This window comes from Notolepis coatsorum (assembly GCF_963971535.1).
Source record: "Notolepis coatsorum genome assembly, chromosome: 10".
NCBI classification, from domain to species: Eukaryota; Metazoa; Chordata; class Actinopteri; order Aulopiformes; family Paralepididae; genus Notolepis; species Notolepis coatsorum.
In genome coordinates, this window is record NC_140174.1 from 104,265,619 (window position 1) to 104,277,660 (window position 12,042).

The following is a 12,042-nucleotide window of genomic DNA, read 5'->3' on the forward strand; positions in this document are numbered from 1 at the left end:
TAACTAGTGGAGTCATGTAACAACCTCCACTGCAGTGTGCACCCGTGAAGGGATAAATGAATGAATGAACGAAAACTCTATTAACATATTGCAGAATGGGCTAGCCCAATACACACAATTGTTAAGGGGATGCAGAGCAGACCAGAGAAAACGTTAGTCCCGTCTACATCAGGGACCCCCATTTTCAATTCATAGATTCACAAAAAGCACACCTGCCCTGAGCCCTGTCGTCAGCCCATCCACCCATGTAAAGGGTAAATAAGCCTCCGCTAAACCCCCAACATTAGACACCGATTGACCGTCAGCATGAATGGTTAAGAGGAAGGAAGACAGTAAAGACAGCCCTCGGCGGGGTACATGGGGCACCCCAACACTGTAGCATTAGCATTAGCTGCGCGCTAGGATACTTGGAAAAACATCCAAAAGTGAGTCATGATGACCACGTTTATCCAAATATCCCACCCCCCGCGCCAATACATCATCCAGCTGTCTCACAAGACAACGAGCAGTATTACATATACCAATGCCTGCTAGTGCAGGCCCTACCTGGGCGCGACATAGCTCGACTGCTAACCGTCGCGCGAAGTCCCTCGGTCTGCTGTCATGCAACGAGGAACAAACAGGATAGGGCTGTCGTGCTGTCAGGACGTGCCGAGAAGGTTCCGGGGGCTGGCGAACTTCTGGCGAATTCCCAACATTGTGTAATTTCTCCTTCAGCTTCATAACAAGGCGTGACCACTTCCGGCGTAATATAGGGAAGCATGGAAGTGGGTGGTCACGTGCAAGTGGGTGCATTTGTTTTGTTTCCTGGAGCACACTAGGTGCTAGAAATGATGGGTTATATCTCAGTAGGCAGAGCGAGACGCAATAGCCAGTAACCACCCAGGACCTTCTCGCTGTGAGGAAACAGTACTAACCACTGCGCTACCATGTCTCCCAATAATTGTAATAACTTGTTTTAATGGAAGGTGGCATACGAGACGTTTGTTTCTTTCGTCTTCACTTCTCCTCACTCTCTCCCACCTCACTCTTCTTCATGCACACGCACACCTACACGTATGTACAGTATGTATGTATGTATTGTCGTTAATTACATTGTTACCATTGTACGGTACGCTTATTGATGTGTAGCCGCCTCACTCCAATGAGCGAATCAATGTAGGAATACAGAAAACAAGTTAAATTTATTCAGAATCATGTTCCACTTGAAAATCGAATGGCCTTTGTCAAGTGGCTCATCTGAGTCCCCTTTGTCTCTCCACGTCTGTCTCTCTGCAGTTTTTACTCATTCTCCTTTTCCTCCCCAGTTTCATGAGCCTGCCCTGTCATTCTTCACCTCTTCTCTATACCTCCACGCATCTTTCCTCTACCCATCCTCTCCTCTCTATTCCACCTTTCCTCACACCTCCACAAAAACCCAAACCAACTGGATCATGAGGGATGGCCCTAAGGGATGTTGTTCCATCTTTTCTAATGTCAGCTCCTGGAGAATCAGGGACACCCTTGTTATTTGACAGTGTGTGCGTGTGTGTGTGTGTGTGTGTGTGTGTGTGTGTGTGTGTGTGTGTGTGTGTGTGTGTGTGTGTGTGTGTGTGTGTGTGTGTGTGTGTGTGTGTGTGTGTGTGTGTGTGTGTGTGTGTGTGTGTGTGTGTGTGTGTGTGTGTGTGTGCGTGCGTGCGTGCGTGCGTGCGTGCGTGCGTGCGTGCGTGCGTGCGTGCATGCATGCGCGCGTGCGTTCGTGCGTGCGTGCGTGAGGGTGTGTTTGGAACAGTCCTCTTGGATCATTTGGACACGTATCCGCCCTGACCACAAATATCACAGGCCTATGACTGTATTTCATCCATCATTCATCCCAGGACCTTAAGGACCAATTATTAGTCATGAGAACGGGTTCCATAGGTTCCAAAATTCCATTCCAATAATGATGTGATATACTGTAAGGAGGTAGCTTACCAATAAGGGCCTTAAAAATGAACAAATACCGCCAGAGGGCCAACCAAGCTTCACAATGATGAGTGTCGTATCTATCATTACTTAGTGATGAATCTGAGGGCAGAGTGATAGACAGTGTCCAAGGATTTAAGGGTTGATGCCGCAGCATGCCTATAAATTCACAATCACCATAGTCCAAGACTGATGAAACTGAAAAATACTGCTTTGACAACTCTCTTTCTACTAATCAAGGGAAAGCTGGTTCTATTTCTGGAAGCCAATTTTCTGTCGCAACTTGGAGGCAAGGTTGTCCAGGTGGAATTTAAATGGGAATTTCTCATCAAGCAACAAATCACTTATTGTAGAGATAATGTGTACACCATCATATTCAATATTTCTAACTCCAGAAAACAGCATACATTTAGTTTTACTAGCGTTAAGAACCAATTTAAGTTTAATAAGAGCTTCCTGGGGGTAATAAAGGAAAGTTATCAGTGGCCACCTGTACAGAGTACACAGGGCTTGACAACCATTCAGTGAAGACACAATATTATTAATATAAATAGTGAAGAGGACAGGACCTAGAATTGAACCTTGTGGCACACCTTTAGTTATTGATACAAATTCAGATTGGGCATAACCCGACTTTACACAATGATGTCTCTCTGACAGATAATCTTGGAACCAATCACATGCATTTATATCTAAACCAATAGTAGCTAAGAGTAAATGGTGATGGAATGTATATGTAGGCTAACGATCTTGATATTTGGCAGCCGTGAACATGTTCATAAACACTAACAAAGTCATTAGGCTTGAAAACTGCAGACCCACCAAAAAAGGGCTGAACAGCAAGATGCTTTTCAGTTTGTGCTGTAACAGACAGCCTGGCTGTGTTGGAGATGCTGCTCTTTATACAGTTATCTTTACAAGCATGTTGAACCTCTGCAATATCTGAATGCCATGTGATGTAATGTAAATGTAATAAACAGATTCCAATAAAGAATTTAATATGTGGTGTGTGCGTGTGTGTGTGTGTGTGTGTGTGTGTGTGTGTGTGTGTGTGTGTGTGTGTGTGTGTGTGTGTGTGTGTGTGTGTGTGTGTGTGTGTGTGTTTGTGTGCGTGCGTGCGTGCGTGCGTGCGTGCATGTGTGTGTGTGTGTGTGTGTGTGTGTGTGTGTGTGTGTGTGTGTGTGTGTGTGTGTGTGTGTGTGTGTCAGAAAGAGGTGTGGGGGCGGCTATTTACACATTGATAATTACCCTCTGTCTCCTCTCATACCCCGGTACTAATTGGAGCTTCCTCTCTCTGCGCGATAAAAAGGTTGAGGATGCATTTTTAACCAGGCTGATGCCATCAATAATTCAAACTTAGAATCCACAGACAATATGTGTGTGTGTGTGCGTGCGTGCATGCGCGCGTGTGTGTGTGTTTGTGCTTTTCCCCGCTCTAGAAGGCCTGTTTAATATGTCTTCGCTCAATAGCCACCATTACTCAGTCGAATAAAATACTGCATGGTGAAATATCACAAGCCGTCGCTATTAAAATGGTGTTGAAATCATCTGTTCAGTGAAAAATCTATGAAATAATCTGTTCAATCATTCCTACATCTTCCTTTCCCTCTGCTTTGCTTGCCCCTCTGTTAACATTCCTTGAAGGCCCAAGTCAGACACATGGTCAAGGTTGGCGAAGTTACATTCCAAATGTAAATCCATTACAGAACCTGCTAGAAATTCTAATCACAAACATACTGTGAATCTATTGGATTAAACAAACTCAGTAATGTAATGATTACTTCAGGTACGTCAGAATTATGGAGTAAATCAGCCTTATCTGTACCGTCAATTAAGCATTAGCTCACGACAGGCCGTGGTGAGTTGTTAGTGCAGCTAAGAGGTGTTTCGCCAACAACCCACTTAGCTGTGATTTAATCACCATATATCAGGCATGAAGTGAGCTATTGCTTTTATAAAACGGTCATCAAGTATGGCAATATGAAAGTTACAGACATCTAATAATTTATACAAGGAAATAGGTCCGCCTCCTGGCTGCCTGCACATAGCTAGTGTGAGGCAGTATGTACACACTATTTTCAGCCCCACTAGCAGAGATATTCTTATGACAACATTATGAGTTAGTGATGCACCGATGTGAAAATTGTGGCCGATACCAATAACCGATATTAATATTGCTGTTCTGGCCGATACCGATATTTACCTATGTCGATATCTCTGTATAGAAAACACTTTTTTATGATAATGAAATAAAGAGCTATTTTCCAAAACGCATATTTTTTTTCAGAAATATGAAATGAAATATTTTGAAACTATTTAAGACAAAAACAAATTTATAATAATAAAAAAAGATAATAATAAAAAATTAAATATATATACATATTATTATTATTATAAAAAAAAATCGGCCCTATCTTGATATCGGACCGATACCGATGTGTAAAATAATGACCATATCGGCCGATATATCGTGCATCACTATTATGAGTAGCAGCTGCTAACATAGCGTTAAAGCTCTTCATAAATACCAGAGTCAGAGTTGTTCAGAGCGCATTCAATCAGCCAATGACCCAACATTAGATTTGCTATAACGCTAACGTAAAATCTGATATTCTATTTCGTACTCTCGTAGGCCAGGGAATAATGTAACACGTCATGGTGCCCAAGTGCGTCCACCTTTTTATAGGATTCTATCACATTTGCATAACAATAGCAAATATTACGTACCTTGCGCCGTTTTCATTGGAGTTTTTTACAAAATAACGCTGTTTTATTTGTCCTATATATGCGGATATCATTTAAAAACTTAAATTGTACCATTTTAGTTCCCTTTAGACAACAAACATAATGCTAATGATGCACTTTAATTATGATAATTAGGTGGCCATTCACGGTCACTGTACTGAGGTGACGTGAGGGCGCATTCATAGTTTAACGCTCCTGTGTTCAGATCGCATTTTCATCACCTCTACTGACCTGCTGATCTGTGAACTGTGAAAAAAGGTCTTGGAAAATGGAGTTCCTTTGTTTGAACCTGTTTTCATCCTTTAAAATCAATGCTGCCATCTACTGTTAACTGGAAGGTAGTGTATAAAGCATTTGTCTACCATCTCATCTCAGGAGCAAACAACATCCCCATTTTATTTGTCTAACAAACAAAATATTAATCACAATCACTTGTCACATTAACATTTGAGAGTACATGTGTTTTCAACAAAAATATGACAAATTTAACACAACAGCCAGCACTTTTTAACATTTTATAAACAATATATAAAAAATATAATAAACATAACTTAGAACAATATCAACTATTTACAGCACACCATACATATTTATAAATTTTTTCATTCATACACTCCTCTTCTGCGGCTGTGGAGAGAGCCGCCACGCGGGGTACGGGAGGAGGTTGTGGGAGTCCTTGATGTTTCAGCCCGCTGCCGCTGTCGGTCTGCCCTGGCCAGAGCTCCTGCCTCGGCGCGGGCGGCGCGGCCCTCTGTCTCGTCGATGGCATCCGTCATCTCCTGGGCGGTGAGCAGGCGGGCCTTGGTGGTGTTCCTCCTGACCTTTCCAGATCTTCGGGTGAACTCTTGAGGCAGGCCAGGACCGTGATGTGTTCCCTGGTTCCCTGGGCCTGCCTGTAGGCGTGCTTCGTCCCACGGGGCACAACGACCTTCCTCCGGTTGGAGTCCATCTGAAACCCTGTCTCGTCACAGTTGTAAATATGACGGGGTTTCTCCCTCAGCCCATGTTCCTCCAAGGTGGTGGTGAGGAGCTTCAAGTAGTCTTCTATGGCCTCCCTCTTGGCGCAGGGTGCCCTCCCACGGTCAATGGTGTCCGGGATCAGGCTGGACTTAGGGACCTCGAACGTGGCTGCCCGCCTCGCACTCCACCTGCCTGCTCTGACCTCTGCAACGGCCTGGTCCATGGCCTCCGGGGCCCACAGACGCACCTTCCTCTCCCTCTTCCTCATTTGCCGGATATTAGGCATGCTCTGCAAACACACAAAAATATTTTAAACAAGAAAGTAAAATAATATGAACTTTATTATTATTGTACGACTGACAAGTTTATTTTATTTGATTTATTTAGCACATTATTTAAAAAAAACAGTGCTAGGAGGGAACTTACTGTATGTGAGTGATTTATGATGAAATTAAATTAGATTTGAATTGTTTTTTGAATATGGATAAGGAGGTTGTTGACCTCAATAATTAATTTAGTTTATTGCTATGGTTTGTTGGATATGAGTGAAATTCTGATGAAAAGATGAAGAACAATGGAAGGTATCAAGAAGATCTTGCCTATTGTTAATGAACTTGAATATGAATGAGCATGAAACCAAAATGATTATGCCGAAATATTACCAGACATGCAAACACACACACACAACCTTACCTTCACCCAGTTCAGCATGGCAGCCTCACACACACACACCTCCATTCACCTGTAGAGAAACAAACAAGCACACACACAAACCTACCGTGTCTGCTGTGCTGTCTCTGGACTTTGTCACTCTGTCTGTCTATGCTTCAGATGTTTTTTTATACAGAGATTGAGAGAGAGAGAGAGAAAACCAGTTCATTATTTTCCTCGCGACAATTATTGTTCTCCCTTCGATTATTTTCGCACAACCTCAGTTCATCACTACCTGGTCACCCTACTTCAGACAAACTTAGATCTCTTATTAAGAAGATTACAAATGTACAACACATTTCGTCGGACAAAACACTGGCTATATATGCTAGCAACATAAACAAACGATCTGACTTCATCTTGGGGCGAGTGGGAGTTCATGTTTAAAGGTGCTATGCATTATAAATGTCATTTTTCAGTCTCTAGCATTGTATTATAGTAATAGGAGTTCGTATCAATGTGTTTTTGGGCCTAAATACTATATTGGCGAATTCCTCAGCTACAGCCCATCCCCTCTTTGCCTCTAGTAAATCAGGTCATGTTGATTTGACGACCTGGTGCACGTCACAGGGCGCTGTTTATAGCGCACGGTGATGTGATTGGCTCTGTGGTTTTAGTAATGCCCGCCTCCATTCTTGCTACCTGCAGGGTGGAAGGTTTGTCCAGAAGATCACTAATCAGCTGAAGCCTGATGCGGTTCCCTCGGTCTTCGACAGACAGACCGGCGTTAGCTCTCGGGACTCGGGAGCGATCGCTAGCTACTTAGCACCAGCCGGGGCCGGCGTTAGCAACCGGGAGCGTCGTTGAGCATTCAGCCTGCTGGCTACCTATATCCACTTCAACCAGCGTCGCGGAGCATTCAGCCTGCTGGCTACACAGCTTGTCGGTGTGCTAATAGCCTCTGCAAGCTAACGGTAGCTGGCTCCAGGCTATTAGCACATCGACAAGCTGCTGGAGCTCCCGACGCTCGGCTGGTTGAAGTGGATCTAGGTAGCCAGCAGGCTGAATGCTCCGCGACGCTCCCGGTTGCTATCATGTGCAGGTCCTCTTCTCAGACCTGTGTGGCAAAGCACTGCACACGCATCATGCAAGCTACACATCGCTGCATGTTGATCAATGGTGGCCCACTCGGTGCATCACAGTGGGCTACTATTGTGCTAACAACAACCGCGGTGTCCGGCTTGTCGGCCGGCATGAGTGCTCGATTTGGGGTGGTTCTCTCCTCCTTGTGTGCCCCCGTTCTCGCGGGTGTCCTGCCGGGGAGCTTGTGGACGCGACAACAGCGGCGGCCGTAGCGTTAGTTAGCTCATAGCTATTGTGTACCACTAGCGTTACGGCGGGCTCGAGCACCCTACGGCTGCCGCCGTTGTCGCGTCCATGGGCTCCCCGGCAGGGTACCCGTGGGGACGGGGGTGTACAGAGAGGAGATAACCATTTTGTGTCGGGCGTGCATGCCGGCCAGCGAGCCGGACGTCGGGATATGTTGTTAGCACAATAGCTACCAAGCTAAGCTATGTTAGCTTCTAACGGTGTATACACAATATGTACAACGACACAATGATTTACATTATTACAAATATGGTAACGTGGTTGTGGCTTTTACAAATAGTGGTAACATATATATAGATAGACAGTACTGCTACATCTCTATATTTATGACATACCATATTTGTATTGCTACAGTACTGCTCAGTACTGCTATGATGGAGACCAGAGAAAGACTTTCGTCTTGTTTACATCAGGGTCCCCCAATTTCAATTCATGGTAACATTTTATATATATATAGATAGACAGTACTGCTACATCTCTATATTTATGACATACCATATTTGTATGTAACCTGAAACCTAATCTCTGACGGGGAGATGGGCGGAGCTATTTGGTGGGTGGCTGTCACTCAAAGCATTCTGCCAGAATGGGTGGAGCCAAGCCAATAATAGCCTGCTTTCATGAGGCTGAAAAATGCTGGTTTTGAGTACAAGATTAGAAATATAAAACAATGATTATTTTTGGAATAAAAATTACAGATGTGTTACATAGACTCACAGGAAGTGTGTAAAGTTGCCCAAATAGTGCTAGGAATAGCAGTGCATAACCCCTTTAAGGAACAGGATGCTACTTTTACTTGGGAAACAGCGTCGCCCCGAACACATTCGAACAATTATAACGTTGCAGTGGTACAAACGTTCACATCTAGTAATCTTTAGATGACTAAATATAGATGAATACTCATGAAATTTGATATATATACTCTAAAATAAGTATGATTTCATATCACCTACCTTTCGACGTCAAAATCTGGTGGGGCTGTGAGGAAAGATCCAGAATGCCGCGCAAGATGGGGCGTGACCGAAGTTGGGTTTGGGCGTTCCCAGATAAAGAGAGTGACCGGGATTGGTTTACGTTCCGTTAGCTAACAGGGCAACAGCGTTAGCATTAGCTCCATGGTCAGCCAGGGATTGACAATCAGTAAAATCACAAAAACCCAAATTATGGATGAAAATCCACATTATTAGGCTCCTCAAATATTGTTGTGAGTAAAAAACAATGAGTAACCAACCCCAACAGGGGATGCTGCTGCATATCTATGATCTGTCATCTTTAAGATGGTGAGATCCGCAGTTGGTGGTGTGTGCCAGCATGACGATGGGGGCGGGGTTTGGAGCTAAACTCCCCAAGCTAAACTCGCTTGGGAATAGTTAGGACACTAGCTCCATGACCAGAATGTGCTCTCTGAGCCACCAAGACAAAGCCACTTCCTGTCAACCAGGTGGTCTACCATGGAGGACTAAAACTAAATCTTATGCTACCCCCACTAGCTTGCTGGTTTGATCAGGTCAGACACAGAGTGATTATATTGACGAGGCTTGACAACCGAGGTTCAAAGATAACTTCACATTTATTGGCTGTTCGTTTATATATATCGCCTTATGCATTGGGCTTCAAGTAGGGCTCGGCGATATATCGAGTGATGTGGAGACAGCCAGTGGCTCTCTTCTCACCTGGCAGCGAGGACTCTCATTGGTGAAGTGTAACGCGTGGGAGGTCACGCTGCCTTCACCATTTCCTGCCTTTTGCTGAGCAGGCGGCGTGTTGCTTATTAACAGCGGAACAGTGCAAAAATGCTTCCGCATTCGTCACCGCACGCCACTACGGTAATGCGCCTTTCCTTTTCCTTCGCCCAGGTGCGTGCACCGGCGTGCTCGCGAGGTGAGGTGCTCGCGCGCGCATGCGCATGCGATCCCCGCTTGGTTCGACACATATTAACACGCTTTGGTTCAATTTGGTTAATCACCATGTACACGTGATGGACGCAGCAGGCGATCACTCCTACTGTTATTCAGCTGCGCCGAGGTACATGATTGATTGATTGATTGATTGATTGATTGATTGAGCACTACTGAGCTAACATGAAAGACTGTAGAGGTTGAGTACTTTAATATCTAAAGATGGTAAGTTAAGAGTGTTGTGTTCACTCATAGTTAAATACAGTAGAGGTTGAGTACTTCATTATCTAAAGATGGTAAGTTAGAGTGTTGTGTTCACTCATAGTTAAATACAGTAGAGGTTGAGTACTTTATTATCTAAAGATGGTAAGTTAGAGTGTTGTGTTCACTCATAGTTAAATACAGTAGAGGTTGAGTACTTTATTATCTAAAGATGGTAAGTTAAGAGTGTTGTGTTCACTCATAGTTAAATACAGTAGAGGTTGAGTACTTCATTATCTAAAGATGGTAAGTTAGAGTGTTGTGTTCACTCATAGTTAAATACAGTAGAGGTTGAGTACTTCATTATCTAAACATGGTAAGTTAGTTAGAGTGTTGTGTTCAGTCAGACAGTAGACAAGTAGAGGTTGAGTACTTTATTATCTAAACATGGTGAGTTAGAGTGTTGTGTTCATTCATAGTTAAAGACAGCCAAGGTTGAGTAGTTTCTTCTGATATTCCATAGTAAAGTACACGTTAACGTTACAATGTGTTGTGTTCACAACACTGTTTAGTCTGACGACGCGTCGCGAAGTACACGTTAACGTTACAATGTGTTGTGTTCACAACACTGTTTAGTCTGACGACGCGTCGCGATAATATACTATATTCCATAGTAAAGTACACGTTAGCGTTACAATGTGTTGTGTTCACAACACTGTTTAGTCTGACGACGCGTCGCGAAGTACACGTTAACGTTACAATGTGTTGTGTTCACAACACTGTTTAGTCTGACGACGCGTCGCGATAATATACTATATTCCATAGTAAAGTACACGTTAACGTTACAATGTTGCGTTGTGTTCACAACACTGTTTAGTCTGACGACGCGTCGCGATAATATACTATATTCCATAGTAAAGTACACGTTAGCGTTACAATGTTGCGTTGTGTTCACTCATAGTTAAAGACAGCCAAGGTTCGCTAACGTTACAATGTTGCGTTGTGTTCACTCATAGTTAAAGACAGCCGAGGTTCCAAGTGATTCGTTGCAATGTACGCGGAAATGCCATATGCATTTGTCTAAGCGGGGTGAAAAGAAAGGCGCATTACCGTAGTGGCGTGCGGTGACGAAAGCGGAAGCATTTTTGCACTGTTCCGCTGTTAATAAGCAACACGCGAGCAGGCGCCCAGACCTGACCTGTAGGCGTCGCTGTCCACAACGCCAGATTACCACCCTCGACTTCCCTCCCTCTAACTCAGCCAAACGAGTTAGTATGACGATTGACCCAAGCCGCAGGCAATGCTGACTCCGGGAGTCGAGACCGCAGCCTCTTGCATTGGTGACGAGCGCAATCTCCGCTACGCCATCCGACCGCCCCCTGAGGTCAGAGGAGTTTGATCATATTTACTGAGGATGGTTGATATTTAAACTTAAAAAATAATAATAGATAATAAATGTATACATGATCATGCAACATTAAAAAAAAATCGTTGTAGGAACGGTTTGGGAGAGGGAGGTAGGGAGGGGTTTTAGTTTGTGTGGTGTGATAACAATGTTGAAATTGAGACGTTTAGACTTTAGTTTAGTTTTACAACATAATTTAAAAAATTAATTATATAATAAAAGTACCGAAAATAGGTACCGTCGGTTCAAATGTGAACGGTACCCAACCCCAGTCATAGCCGTGGTATATGGTTATTATACCACAGCTATGAACCAATCAGATGGCTTTATTTGAGCTCAAATAAATCATTTCAGTTTGAAATTGTAAATGAAGAAAATTTTTACTTTCAAAGATGTTTCTTCATAGTCCTACAAGTAGGCCATCCCCTGTTTTTAGGTGTTCTGTAATCTGAATACTGTGTTGTTGTTTTAAAGTAACTTTAATGGATTGCAGTTACCAATTTCTTACTGAAATAATATTACCATAATCATGTTACTGTACATGTAATCCACAACCCTAACCATAATCCACTCCATAATCCATTTCTGAGAAATATGTAAATAACAAATGGATTAGCACCAAATTCCTTTGTCTACAATTGTGCCGCTGTTGCTATTTCAACCTTTCTATGACCTGTCTGTGAAAATAATTGGTATTGACTCGTCATGCTACCCGTACTAAAGCAGGACACTGACTGGCTGTCACACTGGATTACATGTAAAAGATAAGGTGCAAACACACCCTACCCAGCATCATGCTAGGCCATCTTCTACACATAGTGACACTTTCTCTCATCTTGCAGTAGTTGT